Source organism: Buteo buteo, chromosome 4, assembly GCF_964188355.1.
Source record: "Buteo buteo chromosome 4, bButBut1.hap1.1, whole genome shotgun sequence".
Taxonomy (NCBI): domain Eukaryota; kingdom Metazoa; phylum Chordata; class Aves; order Accipitriformes; family Accipitridae; genus Buteo; species Buteo buteo.
In genome coordinates, this window is record NC_134174.1 from 17,974,743 (window position 1) to 17,993,757 (window position 19,015).

At 39.1% G+C, this 19,015-nt stretch overlaps 1 long non-coding RNA gene across 1 annotated transcript; it reads left to right on the forward strand.

The window, feature by feature from the left end:
• Positions 1 to 584: 584 nt before the first annotated feature.
• LOC142030544 (uncharacterized) lies at positions 585 to 16,269 on the forward strand. The gene is made up of 4 exons (XR_012650214.1): positions 585 to 807; positions 2,428 to 2,518; positions 4,314 to 4,395; positions 14,336 to 16,269. It is a non-coding gene; the product is annotated as an uncharacterized LOC142030544 (long non-coding RNA).
• The last annotated feature ends 2,746 nt before the right edge of the window (positions 16,270 to 19,015 follow it).

Consider the following 19,015-nt stretch of genomic DNA (forward strand, 5'->3'; position numbering starts at 1 on the left):
GACATATGTGCTGTGAACAGTGAATACCATCATACATAAATGCTTTAATGGGGGACCAGTGCCTAGTGCCTCATCATTATGCTTTAACTTCCCAGCAGCAAAATGGTGAAGCAGAATTTTGTTAACTTGTAAGAGTGCAGTGAGGATACATCACATAAGCCTTTGATGTGTGCAGATGTTCAGAAAATGCTAATATAATCTATCTAGAAAAGCTAAGTTATTGGCTTGAATATTTCTGTGACTGATGGATGAGTCTGTAATGCCTTTGTTTTCAAATACATTTTTGCATTTAGAAGACAAGCTACTGATGTGGAGATAGATTAGTGGCATTCTCAGTATTATGTCCCTGAACTTTGAGGCACTTGCAAAAACATGTCTATATTTCAGCTATGTTACTTGCATTTTCCTGTTTTTACATCGTTCTGTTAAGCACTGCTGTCTAAAAAAGGCACTTCCAGGAATTTCATTAAGGTATTGGGAAGCCCAGTGTACTGGAGCTGAACTTTATTCCCAGAACTATCAGCAATCTGTCAGTGGCAAGGTTTCCTGGAATGATATCAAAACCCCTGCCTATAATGGCCATAGGAATGGTGTTAGTCCTTCTCCAGCAAATTGTATTTAATTGTAGTTCACTGGGAAAGTGACAATTGTTTAGAAACCCCACAGGCATAGGTAACATCACTAAATCTTAGACAGTTAGACAGATCCTAAAGGTTGTAACTGCTGAACACTAAGGGTTTCTGGTACATCTACAAATCTACGCAGTGGTGGAATGTGAGTACAGGGAAGGATGAAGTGAGAATGAAGGTAAGGCTACATATCTCCCTGCTGCCAGCTTAAAAAAAACATTTGAAATATATATTTTTCCAATTATTTGTTAGGCATGAATTGATGGTAAATATACCAAGCAAAAACCTCAAGCTTCTGGTTTTGTATGCTCTTTTGTTGCAAATTGGAATGAACAGCTCAAACTTGATTCTTTTTATGGAATGAAATTTGCAGCAAAAAATGATCTGTTCAGAAACATGAAAGATTTGGTTCTGAAGAATTAAAAGATATGTTCAGATATAAAATGAATATGAAATAATAAATGTGAAACAAAATATTTTGACAGTACTGAAATGAAAAGTTTTTACACTAGTGATATGAATGAGAAAGTCAAAAGGCTTCCCTTTGACACTGATTTTATGATCAATATGGCAAATTTCTGCAAAACATCTTTGATTACAAGAAAACAGCATTTTCTGCAGGATTTTTTTTGTTGTTTTTTAGCCATCTCTGGCTTAAAAAAATAATTTTCTGGAAATAATAATGAAAACTACTCTCTTTACCTAATTAATTCCTTGAAAAAGTACTGCCTGTATATAAGTCCTAAACTGAATCAACCTTGAGGATGCTAAGGAAGCTTCTTCACAAAAGCAAAAAGCAAGAATATGTGAGAGGATGACAGTGGAAGACAAAAATTGGATCCAAATTCCAGTAGCTTTAGAAAGGTTCATTTCTCATCCTTATTCTCAGCCTTTTGACATATTTGCTGTATTTGGCAATAAGCTGTCAAAGGAGGGATTTTCACCCAAGTGATATTCTTGACCATTATCAATAGATTTATATATTGAAGATCTGAATGTCTCTCCACGCTGTCTACTCTACTCAGAACAGTTTTTAATTAGCACATAGTGGTTATGAAAGCAGAAAAAAAGCTAAAATAAAAGTAATCATTTTTATTTTTCTCCTTTAAGTTATAGCAAATGATCATTGTCTAGGAGATCTTTACCTCTAAACATTTAAAAGTACAGTGATTTATGCCAAGTAGAACAGAGTCTGAAGGATAAGAATCTGTCACCTGTGTGATTGCCTTTGTTTTGCATAATTGTAATTAAAGAGATGCATGCTGAAATAAGGATGATGTGCAATGAGTCCACTAATTGTACTGGTTACATTTATTTTCATTCTTTCACAGCACAAATTCATTTTTGGATGTAGATTCTTTACACCTTTAACTGCTGTGATGACTCTCACATGGCAGAGTATAATCATGCAGAATAAACACAATCTGTGCACCAGTTTGTTTTCTTCATTTTTTTTTCCTTACAATTTCTAAAAGAAGTGACATTTTTGCTGTTAAGGTATACCCTTAGATTCCCAGTTTTCTGCGGCAGGTGACAGTCTGTAGAAGTGAAGTATTACCCACATTAGAGGAAGATCAAGTTAAGAATCACTTAAGCAAGGCGAGCATACACAAGTCCATGGGACCAGATAAGATGAATCCAAGGGTGCTGAGGGAGTTGTTTGATAGAGTTGTGAGCCTACTTTTTATCATTTTCAAAAGTTTATGATGACTGGAAAAAGTTCCTAATGGATAGAAAAAGGCAGACATCAAGCTTACCCTGATGAATGAAAAATGGATCATGACTAGCTTATCTTCAGTCTCCAGGAATGTTAAGAAGAAAATCTTCCTAGAAGCTGTGGCCAAGCACATGAGGGACTGGACAACTGGGAACAACCGGAATGACCAAGGGTAAGTCATATCTGACCAATCTGATTGCCTTCTCTGATGAGGTGACTAGCTCTGAGGATGAGGGGAGAGCAGTGGATGGGATTTACCTTGATTTTAGCAAGATATTTGGCACAGTCTCCCATAGTATCTGTACGGCCAAATTCAAGAGACCAGGTTGGATAACTGGCCTACATCCTTCATGTGTTTCAACTTGTGGATCACGACCCTTGATTTTGGCAATGCTCCGCATAATGCAACCCAACAGGCAGGTGGCCCTCTTTGCTAAGGGCATGTTGCTGACTCATGGTCAGCTGTTGTCCACCAGGGCCTCCAGGTCCTTCTCCGCAGAGCCGCTTTCCAGCTGGGTGTCCCCTGGCATGTATTCGTGCATGGGGTTGTTCCTCCCCAAGTGCAGAAATTCCCCTTTTTGAACCTCATGAGGCTCCTCTCAGTCCATTTCTCCAGCCTGTCGAGGTCCCTCTGGATGACATCACTACCTTCTTGTGTATCAGCCACTCCTCCCAGTTTTGTGTCATCAGCAAACTTGCTGGGGGACACTGGCCCATCATCCAGGTCATTAATGAAGATGTTGAACAGAATCGGATCCACTATTGACCTCTAGGTTACACCACTTGTTATTGGCCTCCAACTAGTCTTTGTGCCACTGATCATGATACTTTGGGTTTGGCCATTTTGCTAGACTTCAGTCCATCTCACTGTCTCTTCATCCAGTCCATACATCAACAGCAAAGCCTTACTGAAGTCCAGGTAGACAATATCCACTGCATTTCCCTCATCTACCAGGCCGGTAATTTCATCACAGAACTTGGTCAAGCATGACTTCCTGTTGGTGAATCCAGCTGACTACTCCTGATGATATTCTTGCCTTTCATCTGCCTGGAAATGATTTCCAGGATTAGCTGCTCCATCACCTTCCCAGGGATCAAGGTGGGGCTGATTGACCTATAGCTCCCTGGGTTCTCCTTCTTGCCCTTCTTGAAGATAGGAGTGAGATTTGCTTTCTCCCAGTCTTTGGCCACTTGTTCTAGCCACTATGATCAATCAAAGATTTATAGAGAGTGGTCTCATAATGACATCAGCCAGCAACCTCAGGGCTTGTGACTGCCTCCCATCAGGGCCCACGGTCTCATGCATATCCAGTTTGCTTAAGTACTCCCTGACCTCATTCTCTTCTACCAAGGGTATATCTTCCTTGCTCCAGACTTTTCCTCTGGTCTCTGGAACCTGGGATCCCTGAAGGCTATTTTTTTTAGCAAAGACTGAGGCAAAAAAGGAATTCAGTACCACAGCCTTTTCCATGTCCTGTGTATCCAGGTTCCCTGTCTCAGCAGCGGGCCCACATTTTCCCTAGACTTCCTTTTTTCCCCTAAGTACTTATAGAAACCATTCTTGTCTTTGTCAGATCATTTGCCATCTCTTGTCAGATTCAATTCTAGTTGGGTTTTACCTTTCCTAACGTCATCTCTGGATCCTCAGGTAATCTCTCTGCATTCCTCCCAGGTTACACATCCTTGCTTCCATCCTCTGTAAGCTTCCTTTTTGTGTCTGAGTTTGGCTAGGAGCTCTTTGTTCATCCATGCAGGCCTCCTGGCATTTTTGTCTGACTCATTGGGACGGACAGCTCTTGAGCTTAGAAGAGGTAATCCTTGAATATTAACCAGCTTCCTTGGGCCCATCTTCCCTCCAGGGTCTTATCCCAAGGGACTTTTCCCAGCAGATCTTTGAAGAGGCCAAACTCCACTCTCCTGAATTCCAGATTTGTGAGCTTGCTTTTTACACTTCTTTCTCTCTACAGGTTCCTGAACTCCACCATCTCATGGCCACTGCAGCTGAGGATGCATTTGACCTTCACAATGCCACTGAGCTCCTCCTTGTTGGTGAGTATGAGGTCCAGCAGAATACCTCTCCTTGTTGGCTCCTCTATCACTTGGAGGAGGAATTTGTCATCGATGCTTTCCAGGAACCTCCTGGATTGCTTATCTTGCTATATTGTCCCTCCAGCAGATACTGAAATAGTTGAAGTCCTCCATGAGGACCAGGGCCTGTGAACATGAGGCTGCTCCTATTTGTCTGTAGAGCGCCTCATCCACTTGTTCTTCCTGGTCAGCTGGCCTATAGCAGACACCCACTACAATGTCACTCTTACCTGCCTTCTCTTAATCCTTATCCATAAGCTCTCACTTGGCTCCTCATCCATCTGCAGGCAGAGAAACAGATTCTATGAGTCTACATTTCTATGCATTACAGTACACAAAATGGTCTTTTTCAACTTTGGGCTATGCAACTCTTTTGCTTCCTCTCACACTGATGTGTGATGAGGAGCTAATTTCCACTCTCTTTCTGCTCTACATGTCAAAACTTTATTTGCCCATTTTATTTCTAAAACCCTCTTGCTTCTATGGTTAATACAATTGATTTATTTTTGTCATCTGGCTTAATCTCAGAGCTTAACTATTACAAATGCTTCCTTGACATTGATATAACCCACTAGTCAATGGAAGGCAAAACTGCTGCAGGCCATCAGGACCTCAGGTAGGTAACCTGCATATGTATGTGTGTGTGTTTGACCATCACATGCAGCCCATAAGGGTTTGGAAAATAGATGTTCTTCTACCATTTATGTTATTTTTAAAGTGATAATTAGTTCCTGTATGTGCCTTACAATTCTTATGTGCACTCAGAACTGGGTGTTTCAAGTAAAAATATTCATAAAATAAAGGGAAGCTTTCAGATCAATAGTTCTGGAGTTCTTAGTCTCCCTCAGAGTGGCATAAAGCAAGAACCTCAGGCCTAACGAGTTATATTTAATTAAAAAAAGCACCTGACTGATTACTTGAAATACACATACATTGGTTCATTCCAGTTTAATCCTTTGTTGTTAGATTTTTGTTGGGAGATTACAATTGTTTACATGCTTTCACATCTAGATTGCTGGACTGGCAAAGCAAACACTTGAAATGGTCAATCTGTCTGGTACCTTGGCAGCAATATAATCTAAATCAATGATCATTTTAAACTATACTTCCAGTCAGACATCTTTCTGTTTCTGTTCTCAAGTGGGGGTCCACTTTACACAGAAGTATTGAACTAGAGAACATGTGATTATTTTTTTCAGGTTCCTAAGACTTAAATAACAATCACGCTGAAAAAAGTAGTCCATTTAGTTTCCATAACAAAGAATCTCATCACATGGTAGAATGAATCATGTCTGTGAGTTTGTTTACATATATGTCTATACGTACAAAATCCAGAGCCAGGAGTCAACTGCATCAGAGGGAGAAAGTAGGAGAAGAAACATGGGAAACAGTAAAACAATTATTAGAAATACAAAAAATAAGTAGTGAAATGAGAAGGAGTTTAAATTCCTTCAATCTTAAAGGTTAAGTCTTTTTGCTGCTACACTGATGCTCTTGTGCCTCATTTGTAAGTTCATGCAATATTCAGCAATCATTTTTGCTCAGCCTCTTTGATTGTGTCACAAGTTACCAAACTTGTATCTTTCTTACACAAAGAACTGTGTTTATTTTCCAAAAAACAGGGTTGATGCAGAACGTTTAATAGTATACTGTTTTTCTACATGTGACAATATTCTCAAACATCTCTTGTGAGCAGTACAATGTGCTTGACCACTTGGGCTTAGCATGTGTTATGAGCTGCAAGGGGGCAAGTATGGCAGCAACTCACAGCGATTGATTTCCCCGAGACTGCAATAGATTTACTCTCTTTCTGAAAGCATCCAATAATATGCATTGCTTTTAGCTTGTACTTTTTCCAAAGTGGAATTTTTTTAAAGACTACCTTTGAGTTTCAGGAGACTCTGAGAATAAAGATTCTGATTCAGCATGATATTTACTTGACTGCTGAAATTTAGGCACGTATTTGAGAACTGTGCTGAAACAAAATGTGTTATTTTAATTTCATTTCATTAGAGTTGTAGTACTGTAAAAGAGGAATAAAGCAGCAACAAATTAAGCTCTAAATGACAAACATATGTCTCTGTAATAGGAAAGAAGAAAATATGTGGGGTTTTTATGATTGCAAGTAATTGGCAATATGATTTTAATATGATTACAAGTAATTTAGCGCTTTCCAAATTGTGCAATAATAGATGATCATCAGACTAATTAATCTGAAATATTCCAGTTCCTCCATTTTTGCAATGAATTTAGATAATGTCAATCCTTAACTGAATATGTAAGAAACTTGTTTTATTTGACCTTCATTAGGTTTGACAAAGCTGTATCAATCATGGGAAGCAAAACCCATGATATATTCCAGGTATCATCGTAATTGTACAGGATTTCCTGAAAGTTTTAACAAAATAACAACAATAGCATTGGTTAAGTATTGTGATAATTTAGCTCATGATGGATTGTACCCTGCTGTTCTATCTATTCCTGACATGGAATACATGAGACAACGCTTAAGGAAATCCCTGTACCTGGATTCTATGATATGAAATCTTGATGTAATAAAGGCCTACACTATAGAGATTCTGAACTTTGTATAGTATATTGACTGATTTGATGGAAGGCAATTTGTATTATTACTAATGCTATTGCTGGTTTGACTAATAAATTAATAACAATGTTAATATGTTAATGACAGCATATTTTAAACAAATAGTCTGATTTTATTAATTTAGTAATTGTAACTTCTGTTATTCTTGCATTTTCATAATATAGCAAGTCTGTTTCAATGGTTTAAGCCATCTGTTTGTTGAAGCTGTTATTTTCAAGCTCTATTAATTTTTTTCTGTTTACTGTTTGTATTATAAAACATTCCTGATGAGAAACTCATATTCATTCATGTATTTCTTTCTCATTATTATTAGCAGTTATCATATACCTCTGATGCAATAATATTTAAAATATGCTAAGCTCCTTCAAAGCATAATGTTAGCACAGAACATTAAAGTTAGCTTTAACTCATATCTGATCTGAAGGGTGTAAAATCAAAAAAGACAGAGATGCAGAAAGGGGAGATGATGGTAGGAAAGGGGTAAGATAATAAAGCATGCAATGAGATCCAAGTAACAGGAGATACCAGTAGACAAATACTTTCTTTGTTACCCTCTCTGGTTGCTTGACTGAGTTTCTTTTTATTTTAATGTTAAAATATCCTAGAATATCCATCATCCTGTTTATGCCCATAGATATAATCCATAGCAGGATAAGCCTTCTACACTTATCCATATCCCCTCTCTCCTATAACTAACTAAAATATATCATTTTATAAATTATGTAAAACAGATGAACAGCAATTTTCAAAATCAAATTTGAATTAAGGAACCACTATGAGAATGTTTGAGATCTGGGGAGATTTTGCAAAACCAGGGAAGAAAAACAGACTAAATTTTCCAGCTCTTCTTACAGAAAATTGTTTTCTATTACTTCAGTGAGTTGCAGTACTGAAGTCAGCGGTTTCACTAGCTCTTCTTGAGCTTTATGAAATAAAAGAGCATTTAAGTCTGAGGAGCACTATGGATACCTGAGAAGATACCAAGACTGGAATCAGAGGGAAAACAGGAAGTAAAAAAGGCAATGTGAAGAAAGGAAGGGGAGATAACAAAAAACTTCAAGTATGTGCCCCAAAGAGAATGCAAATGGAAAGGTACAATAAACATTATGTGGTCAAATCAAGGGCTGGGACAGTACCTGGAATACTCAGCAGCTCCATTTTGTTTGAGCTGGTGAGTATTGGGAAGATTAATGTGAAGCATAGTTCACTATATAAGAGAAGATGAATGAAACTTTTGTTGTCAAGTCAAAGAGAAAAAGTTTGGTCTTAAAAGTATTGTGAAATGAAAAGCAAGAAGACTAGTGGTTTAGATATATACCATGTGCAAAAGCTGAAAATATTTTCTGAGATTGCAGGTCAGTATTTTCAGAATCTTACAGTTCAATACTATTGGAAAAATAAGGCCTTAGGCTGTATCTATGTTTAATATGCCAGAGACACTTCTCAGTTCATCATAACAAGCACTGAAAGACACAGATGTCTATATCTGAATGAGCCATCCTAGTTAATATAGTCAATGGAGTTTGGGGATGATACATCTTACTGAAGTTGACATTTAAAATAGATTTGATAAATTATATAACACAAACACCCTGTTTTCTCCACTAACTACAAAAGACTCTCTTCAAAGAAAACAAAGAGTAGCCATTTGGAATGACTAAGGGATACATGGATTCGGAGTAGATTTTGAAATTAATCACGCATCTCAGCAAAATGCTGAAAAAAAATCTAAATATGAGATACTGACTTTAAAACTGCATTTATTTTTAGTGAATTTAATTCATGAGAAAACTAAAATAATTCAATTATCAGGCATATATTTGGTAATATATGCCAAAATCACTTTGATAAAAGAATAGATGAAAAGATTTAAATCCACATGAAGAAAAGAAGAGTAAAGAATTTAAAAGTTCCTAAAATTATAATTTTCTAAGTAAAAAAACCTCTATAAATTCCATGATACCCTAACTCTTCCTCCCACAAAAGTATGCTTTTTATTATTCCTGTAATGTTCTAATAACATTGCATGGCCCTAAGAAACAGCTTACTATTTAATATGCTCGACATGAAAAGCTTTGGTTATATGCTACACTTGTCACTACATTCTTTAATTTAGCATAGATATAAAAAGGGAAGAATGTATCAGAAGAATATTTTTGGCAACAGATTTTGAAAAACACATTCTCTTGCAATGCAGGCATATAACATAGCTGAGTATCCCTCTGCTTAGCTGTGATCAAATCAGTTCCCAGCAAAAAGAAGCATAACATTAGAAAAGCATAACATTTCAGTGTGCACTTGAAGAAAATGACACGTGAAATGTATTTGCATCACTTAGAGAATAAACATCCTTGAATGGAGGGATAAGTTAAAGAGCTGGTTTTAAAGCACTAACTAAATATCTGATCTAAGGTATGGTTGTCCATTTTCTCTCCATTGACTTTACAAGAACCTACACAGATAGTGGTAAGTGGATAGATATAGTAAGTGGGTAAGTAGTAAGTAGTAAAAGTAGTCAAAATTAATCTGTCCTGAAATGGTAGGATTAAGTGGCTAGAATTATTAACATAATAAATAATCCCAAGTGACTACAACTATCATTAGATATCAGTTTCTGGTTGTTGCATCCACATGATTTAGACTAGGTATCTGCAATTCTAGAGTATCTTGTTCTCATGTGTTGTCAAGTTGGTCAGAATTAGAAATGCAAGATACCCAAAATATTCAGCAATTACAAGTGGATTCCATCCAGACTACTGTCTGTAGGAAGACCCACACAGTCTGCTGAAGTCATGGGTTTATTTGTACCCTCTGGGAGGTTTGATTAAGAATCGTCACAGGCTAATACTCTTAAGAGAATCACACTGAAGTGTTCTGTAAATTAAAAGTTTGTATTTCCTTTTTCAAATGCAAGCAACAGTTTTACTCTACACCTATTTGCTGAACAGATACAAAATAAACCAAGGGAAATATGTTAGCTTGCTAACATATCTCTTTGCAAATATTGAGAGGACGTATTTTTGGCTGAAATTCACTTTAATGACTAATAAGGACCTACATCTTGCTATATGTCCCTTATAGTCAAAGAAAGGTTAAAGCACATCATTTACTGGGCCAGTGAAACCCGACTGCCTGGATCAAGGTGACTCATTTTGTGACACTCACTAGCTCAACAGAAAGGGGAAGTAACCTGAGACCTTCTTAGAAAAAGATCTATTCATGAGAGCAATTTTTTTCTTCCATTCCAGAAAACCAGGCTCATTGCAATCTTCAATGAGCTCTTTATCCAAATGTTATTCTATTCACAGGAGTGAGGCTGCCTTGAGTGAAAAAGGTGAGAGACATAGAAAACTTATGTCAAATACCCTGATATTTGCCTTGCTGCTTTCACTACATACAATGAATATTCAAGACATTATTGAGACCCACAACTGGATTCTGTCCTGCAGCACATATCCCTTTTAAAATGCGGGTTGCAAGGATTTTCTTCACATCTCAAATCTCCAATAAATAATGTGTTCTAAAGCTTAGACTTACATACTGAAAAATTTCATGGAAAAGATACTATATGGCAACTCATGGTTATGTGTTAAATATGTCTGCATACTCTGTCCTACAGAATTACTGAGCATCAGTCTTTTTTTCCAGTGCCAGTAGTGCAAACAAGGAACTGACCTATTAAAGTCATCAAACATAGGAAGAGCTGATGTGACAGGAGAATCATGTCCTTTATCAGTTTACACCTCCTTCACAAAAGAAAGGGTATTTTCAGTTTTAATCTAAATTGATTAATGCCCCTGGATTTTGGATGTTGTAGACAGAGTAAGCTAGGGACACACCTCTTGTATTGTATATATGAAAAACCTACTGTTGTGAGCCCTGATTATGTTTCATTCCCCTCCTATCAACTTAATGTTTTATTGGTGTCACTTGTAATGGCACTATTGTTCTCGAAATATCATGTCCTTTTCCATCCTGTGTGCTATTTTCCTATTTATGAAAACGTTTTCTTTCTAGCAAATCTTTCCTATTACATTGTTAGAGTTCTGTAAAGGCCCAGTTCTGTCCCTGCTGTTGAGCACTTACGCTTGTAACTGAGATTAGCAAGAGCACTCAAAAACTTCAGCAAAAGCTCTGTGCCTTGCAGGAGTGATCCTTTTGTTGTTTCCTTTCATCTTCCTCCTGCCATTTCTTTGCTACTATAGAGCAGAGAAGGGTCAACTCATCCTCCAGCTCCTTTTCACTACTCTCTCATTTGCAGAGGATGCAAAGGTCTGCAAAAACCAGAAAAATATGTGTGTAATGCAGGAGCAATGCTCTCCTATTGCATATGACCCACCACTTCCCTGCTTATATGTTCTAGTGTAAGGGGATATCTGATCACTGCATACTACCATTTTGCAATGTCCTGTAGATGAATGCACAGCAGATAAAGGTATTGAGAATTTAGGCAGAAAATGGTGCTAGTCTGAGTTGGGGAGGGACCATGTATTTTTGAAAGACCCTGTAACAAAACTTTGTTCTTGGCTTTCTGTGATCACAGGCATGTGCTTGCATACCTACTCATTTCTGAGAGATGGACCACAATACCATTCCATGAAATTATGGAAAATTCACATTTCAGCAAAGAATTTTCATTCTAAATATAGGTTTGATGTTATTTATTGGCAAAATAAATAGGCTTGTATGACAGGATTTTTGAGGGGGAAAAAATCCCCCCACCCTGAAAAAACCCCAAACATTCTGAAATGGGATTAAGGACTAATAACTAGTGACACGCTGTGTAAGATTGGATTTAATGTCTTTCATATTTTGTATTCAATCTATCTCATCTTTTATTTAAGAAATCATGATCATGCCTGAGGTTTCCTTCATTTCTCTATAGGAAAATTTGTCTTTGGTTTATAAAGAACATGTGCTCCACAGAGGCAATAAAAAATTTGAATTATTTTGTTGTGTACTCAAAAGAGTGAATATTTTATGTTTTCACTGAATTTCCAAAATGTTCTCAGCAGCTTTATCATCCATATGAAATGCCTGGTGTTCTACATTGTTATGGAAACTTTCCATATGGAGGAGTACTAAAGGGAAGATTGTGCGTTTTTCAATAATTCTGGTTTTGGAAGATAGATTTGAAGAAGTGTGGTTTCCCAGTGTTAGGAAACACATATACCATTTTGAAACTGAATCAGCTGCATACTAATCAGAACTCTTTCAAATAGGGCATGCCAGGCTAATGCCATATATCCACAAGCTTCACCGTATCATTGTATGGACTGTGCTGCTAAACTAATGGATCAATTTCTAAGTAGAAGGGTGTCAGTGCCAATGCCTCAGTACATGTTTGAATTGCTTACTAGTGTCTTACAAAGGTAGAAAAGAATCCAAGGTTATTTGGTACTTCTACAATCTCTTTACTAGATGTTCAGATGCTTGTGTTTGCTTTTATTGGAGAAGTACTTCTTTATGTGCAGTAGCTCAAGCTAAATGAGTGGATTGTCAGTGTCAACTGTTTGCTGTCTTAACTACTTTCATGTAGCTAGACAGCTGAGAGACACAGAAAATCTATTTTAAAATCTACAGTAATTGCACAGTTAGATATTTGCACAATGTTCTGCGGCTCTGCATATTTATCTTTGACCTTCAGCAGTTACCAAGTGCATAATTCTCCATCTTACTTAAAATGAAACACCCAAGAGATGGAAAGAGGGCTCCAATAAGTTACATGCATGACCTAGCTACAGAGCCAGTGAGGGACATAACAGCCTTTCTTTGTGGAAACGTCCTCATTTCTGATTTGTTTCAGTTAATACTCATCTGAAAATTGTAAAGGTGAAGTCTTGCTGCGTATGGTCAAAGCATAGTACAAGGCCATAAATATACCAGTGAATTAAATCTTTCAAAAAATCCCCCTTAGCTTTTCATGATGTTCTTTCAAAGAATGTGGCTATTCGTATTTATTTTTAAATTTCTGTAGGATGGTCCAAGTGCAGAATGATAATTGTATTTCTCTTAAATAAATGCAGCAGTGAAAGAACTTGCAGGCTACTGAAATGAAGCTTATCCTTTGCCTTCTGTGGTGCTTTTTCATTCAGTTCCCTTGCCTCACACACAGAGAATTTTTTGGCAGTGTATTTTTAAGTCTTAACGTGTGAGTTTTCTCAGAGCAGAGGAAACTGAGTGTCATTCTTGAGATATCAGAAAAGAGTGTGACAGTTTCTCTTGGGCAGTCAGGTCTCAGCTTTTTATCACCACCTTAAAAATCAACTGACAGTCAATGCAGATTTAAATCATAGGTGTAATATACTATCTTGAAGAAATACTGTCTAAATAATTAAGCAATGGTATTCCCTCCTTGCTCCAGTGTTCTGCAGTGTTAAGATATGCACAGTGCATATATGCACAGTGAACTTCCGTAATGAAGTCAAATGCACAGGTGAAGTGAACTGTATACAGAAAAAAAAGGCAAACAGAGAATAAAGAATATTTGACAGTCATTGCTTTTCAGTATGTGAAAATAGCTACAGAAATAATAAGAGAAGTTGCACAAAAGAAACTGTAGAACGATGACCCTAACAAGACACAGTATAACACAGTGGTTTGTTTTGGTTTGGTTTTTGTTTTGAATGGCAAAGCAATTACATATGTCCTTAACTTTAAGCGTATGCTCATCACTATTCAGCAAATGCTTAACTCCATGTTTAAGGTCAAATATATGTGTAGATCCCTCAAATTCAAAACCACATTAGTTTCATACAATTATACAGTAGGGACAAGCTTTTTGTTTTTAGCAAGTAAATAGATGTTGTGAAGCCTGAAAGCACTTTTACTGTTTTTTTTTTTCCAACAAATGCATTTCTATAGACAAAGTATAAATGAAGGTGTTTGTGCTAACTATTGGGAACACCGCCCCTCCCCCTTATTCCTCACCACAACACCACAGAATCACAGACTGGTTGAAGTTGGAAGGGACCTCTGGGGATCATCTGGTCCAACCCCCCTGCTCGAGCAGGGCTGCCTAGAGCTGGTTGCCCAGGCCCATGGCCAGATGGCTTTTGAATATCTCCAGGGATGGAGAGTCCACAACCTCCCTGGGCAACCTGTGCTCAGTCACCCCCACAGTGAAAAAGTGTTTCCTGATGTTCAGAGGGAACCTCCTGTGTTTCAGTTTGTGCCCGTTGCCTCTGGTCCTGTCACTGAGCACCACTGAGAAGAGCCTGGCTCTGTCCTCTTTGCACCCTCCCTGCAGGCGTTTATGTACATTGATGAGATCCCCCTGACCCTTCTCTTCTCCAGGCTGAACAGTCCCAGCTCTCTCAGCCTTTCCTCACAGGGGAGATGCTCCAGCCCCTTCATCATCTTTGTGCCCTTCATTGGACTCTTTCCGGTACATCCGTGCCTCTCTTGTACTGAGGAGCCCAGAACTGGACAGAGTACTCCTGGTGTGGCCTCACCAACACAGAGTAAAAGGGAAGGATCACCCCCCTCACCCTGCTGGCAATACTTTGTCTAATGCAGCTCAGGATACCGTTCACCTTTGCCGCAAGGGCACATTGCTGGCTCGTGTTCAACCAGGTGTCCACCAAGACCTTCAGGTCCTTTCCTGCCAAGTTGCTTTCCAGCTGGGTGTCATTGTGTCCTGCCTCCCCCCCCCCCCATCATCATACAGCAAGAATTTGTGGCTTTTGATACTCACAATAAAAGTTATTACAGATTTGCATTGAAGGGCAGGAATTGCACAGAGTGTTTCTAATAAACTGTTGCAAGTAGTAAGTTCCTGAATTTTATGCAAATCCATTTCAAACACATCTAATGAATAATTGTTCAGGTAAGGATGGATGAATTGTAAGAAGCTTAGCAGTTGAATTTTATTCCAAAACAGTACATTGTTATCCAAAACATATCTATATTTGTCCACAATTTCTACCCAGAAATGGTTATCATATTTGCTATAGCTTTATGTAAATTTTCCTTTCAGAAAGTTGAAGGATGTATAGAAAATAATATTTTTACACTGAAAAGGTAGTTGAAACTTCTCTCAGCTTTTGATGGATGTTTTAGTGAAAGAAAGTTTCTGTTTTATCTGTACCAATACGATCATCCTAAATCCTTATTACGGGGGTTCCGTCCTGAAGTTCACTGTGAAGTTCCCCTACCGAATATCACCCATTTTGCATGCAAAACATGATATAAAAGATTTGACTTCTCTTCATTGTAAAAAGATGTGGTGTTTCTGACTTGATCATTTCTTATGCTTTCCTAAGCAATTTTGAACCATCCTTCTCAAGCTGAAGGATGGTGGTGATATGAGAATAGGCCTTATACTAAAACTTTGTATGATGAAAGAAGTGATTTTCTATTATGTCTGTCCAGTTGTATGAAGTGCCTGGTTGTTGCTTTAGATTGTAAACATTTGAGGACATGAACATCTTCACATATGATTTTAAAATCTTACAATAATATTAGATCTGAAATGGGAATTTTGAGAACTACAATATTAATAGTAATAATAGAACTAATTCTCATGTCCATTAAATTAAATGGTAAGCATGATGATAAAAAGGATTAAATTTTCTACTAAAAATATGCAATTATATTGAAGAGAGACAAGAGGAAATTATGCCTGATTTCTGTGGTCTGACTATAATGAATTAAAACTTCAGAACATGAAAGAGAAGTGACTGGAGTTCAGCAAAAGCCCTTGACAACATCCTGGGGAATTAAATGCTTTCCATTTTTTTAAGAACAGATTGTGGATTGCTGCTTTCTGTAGATAAAAAAAAAAAAAAAAAGAAAAATTATCTGTACTCTTCTTTTGCCAGTTTTGTATCCCAACAAACACATTGCTTGTAATGTTCTATTGGTTGAGGTAATCTGTGGCAAGTTAGCCAAACTGACTATAGAAAATATGATGTTTAATCCTTGCATAACAGAAATGGGAAACATCTAAAATTATTTTGGTGTGCTTGTCACAAGAGGATATTTAAAATATGGAAAATGTACAAAGATTAAAGAGTAAAATACAATGCAGTAAATATAATGTTCCTTATGTGTTATTTTAAAAAGTATCAGGAAAAGTAACGGTATAGCAGTGCAATGAATCATTTATTTTGTGTTTGATTTTTTAAAATATGTTTGAATATTCTTTTTACAAGATCCTGTGTGTGGTGATAAAAATGGAAAAGATATTAAGTTGTTTAACCAAAATAAAACTCAAAAAGACATCAGAATTTGTTTTTGTTGTTATTAATGTTAAGGGGAAATTATGTTACACAGAATCACCACAAGAGTACTTAATGGAACTGAACTCAGTTGTGCTGGGTGCTGTATAAACACAGAGAAACTTGACATTTTCCACACTCTAATCAAAAGGCAAAGAAAGTGATACATAGGTCAGTGATCTTTGTGGGGAACGGGAACTCTGAGCTTCTGGCACACAAGGCACAAGTCTCCTGTGAAACGCAAGCAAGCCAGGCAGTCAAAGAGAGGTTGTAATTAAAGAAAAATGAGTTGACACGTATGTCAGGTAATTAATGATATGAAACCATTGCCATTCCTTTAAGGAAGAGGTAAACACTTAATAGGTTTGAATAGACTGTGAGGACAATTGCTGTAGTCAAGGCTTCAGTTAAAGCATAAGAACTATTTTGTGCTGTGTTCAGAGGAGGAATGTGCAAAGCTGCACCCAGGTAAGCGTTTTGGGCCTAAATACAAAAAAGGACTGGAGCATCTACTGGTTAGGTGCTGGATTGACTATCTTACATGTACCGAACCTCCAGAGCAGAAGGGAGGCTGTCTGCGCCAGTGTGTGTCTTGAGCGCAGTTCATGGACCGAACTGTTAAGTGATGTTAGAACACGGCCACCTCCTCCGGCTGCTCCTGCCCAGGACCTCTCCTGCCCAGCTGCTGGAGCCCAGCCCAGGCACCCAGGGACCCGGGGTCTCTGCCCAGGCTGAGGGATGTGGCTTCAGCTTCCCTGTTTGCAGGTTCGACCAGCAGTGAAGCTCAGCACGTGTCCCAGAGACAGACAGACAGACACAAGCAGGACACTGACTCGGCCGGTCGCAGAGACTGCTACAGACAAGGCTCTACCCTCAGCAGCACCTACAGAGAGGGCTCACGTCAACCACAAGCACACCCAGCCACGTCTCGTCCTCCTCTTGGGCTGGCGGAGACCCGTCTCTAGCGCAGGAGCACACCCGACACTCTCCAGGTTCACAAGCACACACACATTCGTGGTTCCCTCGAGTACTGGCAAGGCCCCTCTGCCCACCCGGCACCCCTGCCCGCATCCCGGCCCCCCTACCCACCCTCGGGTCCCCTCTTCACTGGCCGGTCCGGCTCGGTGCTGGCTGCCCGCATGCAGCGCTCACGCACGCATCCCACAGGCACCTCGCAATCGGGGGTCCCCCAGATACCAGCATGGACCCTCCACCCACCTAATACTCCTGCCCCGACCCCAGGTCCCCCTGCTTGCCAGCTGGTCCAGACTGAGGTTTGCCAGCGAATACGCACACACACCCCACGCACACCCAGTCGGGGGAAGATACAGGCACTCAGTTCCACAGCTGGGCTGTGTCCTGCAGTCGTGCTTCAGCTGCTGGCGCTGATCCCCTCACTTGTCTCCCTCACACCTCTCCCACCAGTAGCTGGTACTGGGACATGCGCCAATCCCACCCCATGGCTGGAGGCTGAAGACCACTACTCGCTTCAGCCACTGACACTGAGACCCCACTCGCTGCTGTAGGTGACACCACAGGTCAGGGCACCCACCCCCCTGGTCTGACTCCCCTGTCTGGCACCAATTTTCACTCGCACACATACAGGTCTCACTGGTAGCTGACACTTAGTCCTTGCAGCACACACACACACACACACACAGAGGTCAGAGAGCGAGATTATGCAGACAGATAGTTAAGAAAAAAAAGTTAATAAGAAGATATAAGAAGATATGACAGACTGCAGTGACCAGGTGCAGGACTCAGCCAGACAAACGCACTGACTGGCCCTGTTTTACACATGACCGGCCCCTTTTGTAGCCTTTTATGTCTACCCCTCTCTTTGTTCCTCCCTGCTCCCTCTTTCCCCTGTGCATCTCTCATAGATTTGTACAGCTCTGTTGATTCCCTCACCCCTCCCAGACTGGGAACCCCCTGCTTTACAATCTTACCAGTTGCAAAGTTCAGACTGATCTTCCTGGAAGTGGCACCTGCAGTTTCTTGATAGCCCATCAATTAGTGTGAGTGGTGAGGTTTGTTTCTTGTGGTTGTCTCCATGTTTGTTTTGTCAGGACTGTATATTTTGTTTCTGATTGCCCCTTTTTTACTTTAGTTTCCCAATTGAGAAGATCCCTGACCAGATAACCTTGCTGGAATAAATATTCTCACACTCTCACATGCCTTCATCAATTAGTGTGACTGCCCAGGTTTGGTTGTGGTCAATGCCTCCCTTACCATTGTTGGTGAGGTTTGTGTCTCTGTATGTTCTTGTTTATGGCTTCCTGCTTTTCTTGTTAACCTTTGTTGCATTGAAAATGGTCCTTGACCAGATACCTTAACAGAGCAGATTCTTTCCTTCCACATACCTTTATGGAAACTTATTACAAAAGCAGCTGTTTGACTGCTGGGTCCCACTGGGACTCAGGCTCTGAGATTCAGTAAAAGATCTTGTGGATTCCTTGGCCAAAAAGAGAGGCTTCCAAAAACACCTGCCTGCCCCTTAAGGGACTGAAAGTTCATAGGTAGTCGGTAAACACTTTAAAGTGTGCAACATTTGCCAAAATTTGAGATACTTTGAAAATACGGTTAATAACTTGGAACAAACCAATACCACATTACAGTAATAGCCAGATGATATAACTCAGTACTCATACTAAAACTAAAGTCAGCCTGAAAGTATAGTAACAGTGTATAGGATAAACTGAATACATGAGATGTAAACCTACAAATTCCAGTTTATCCTTTCTCAAAAGGTTCA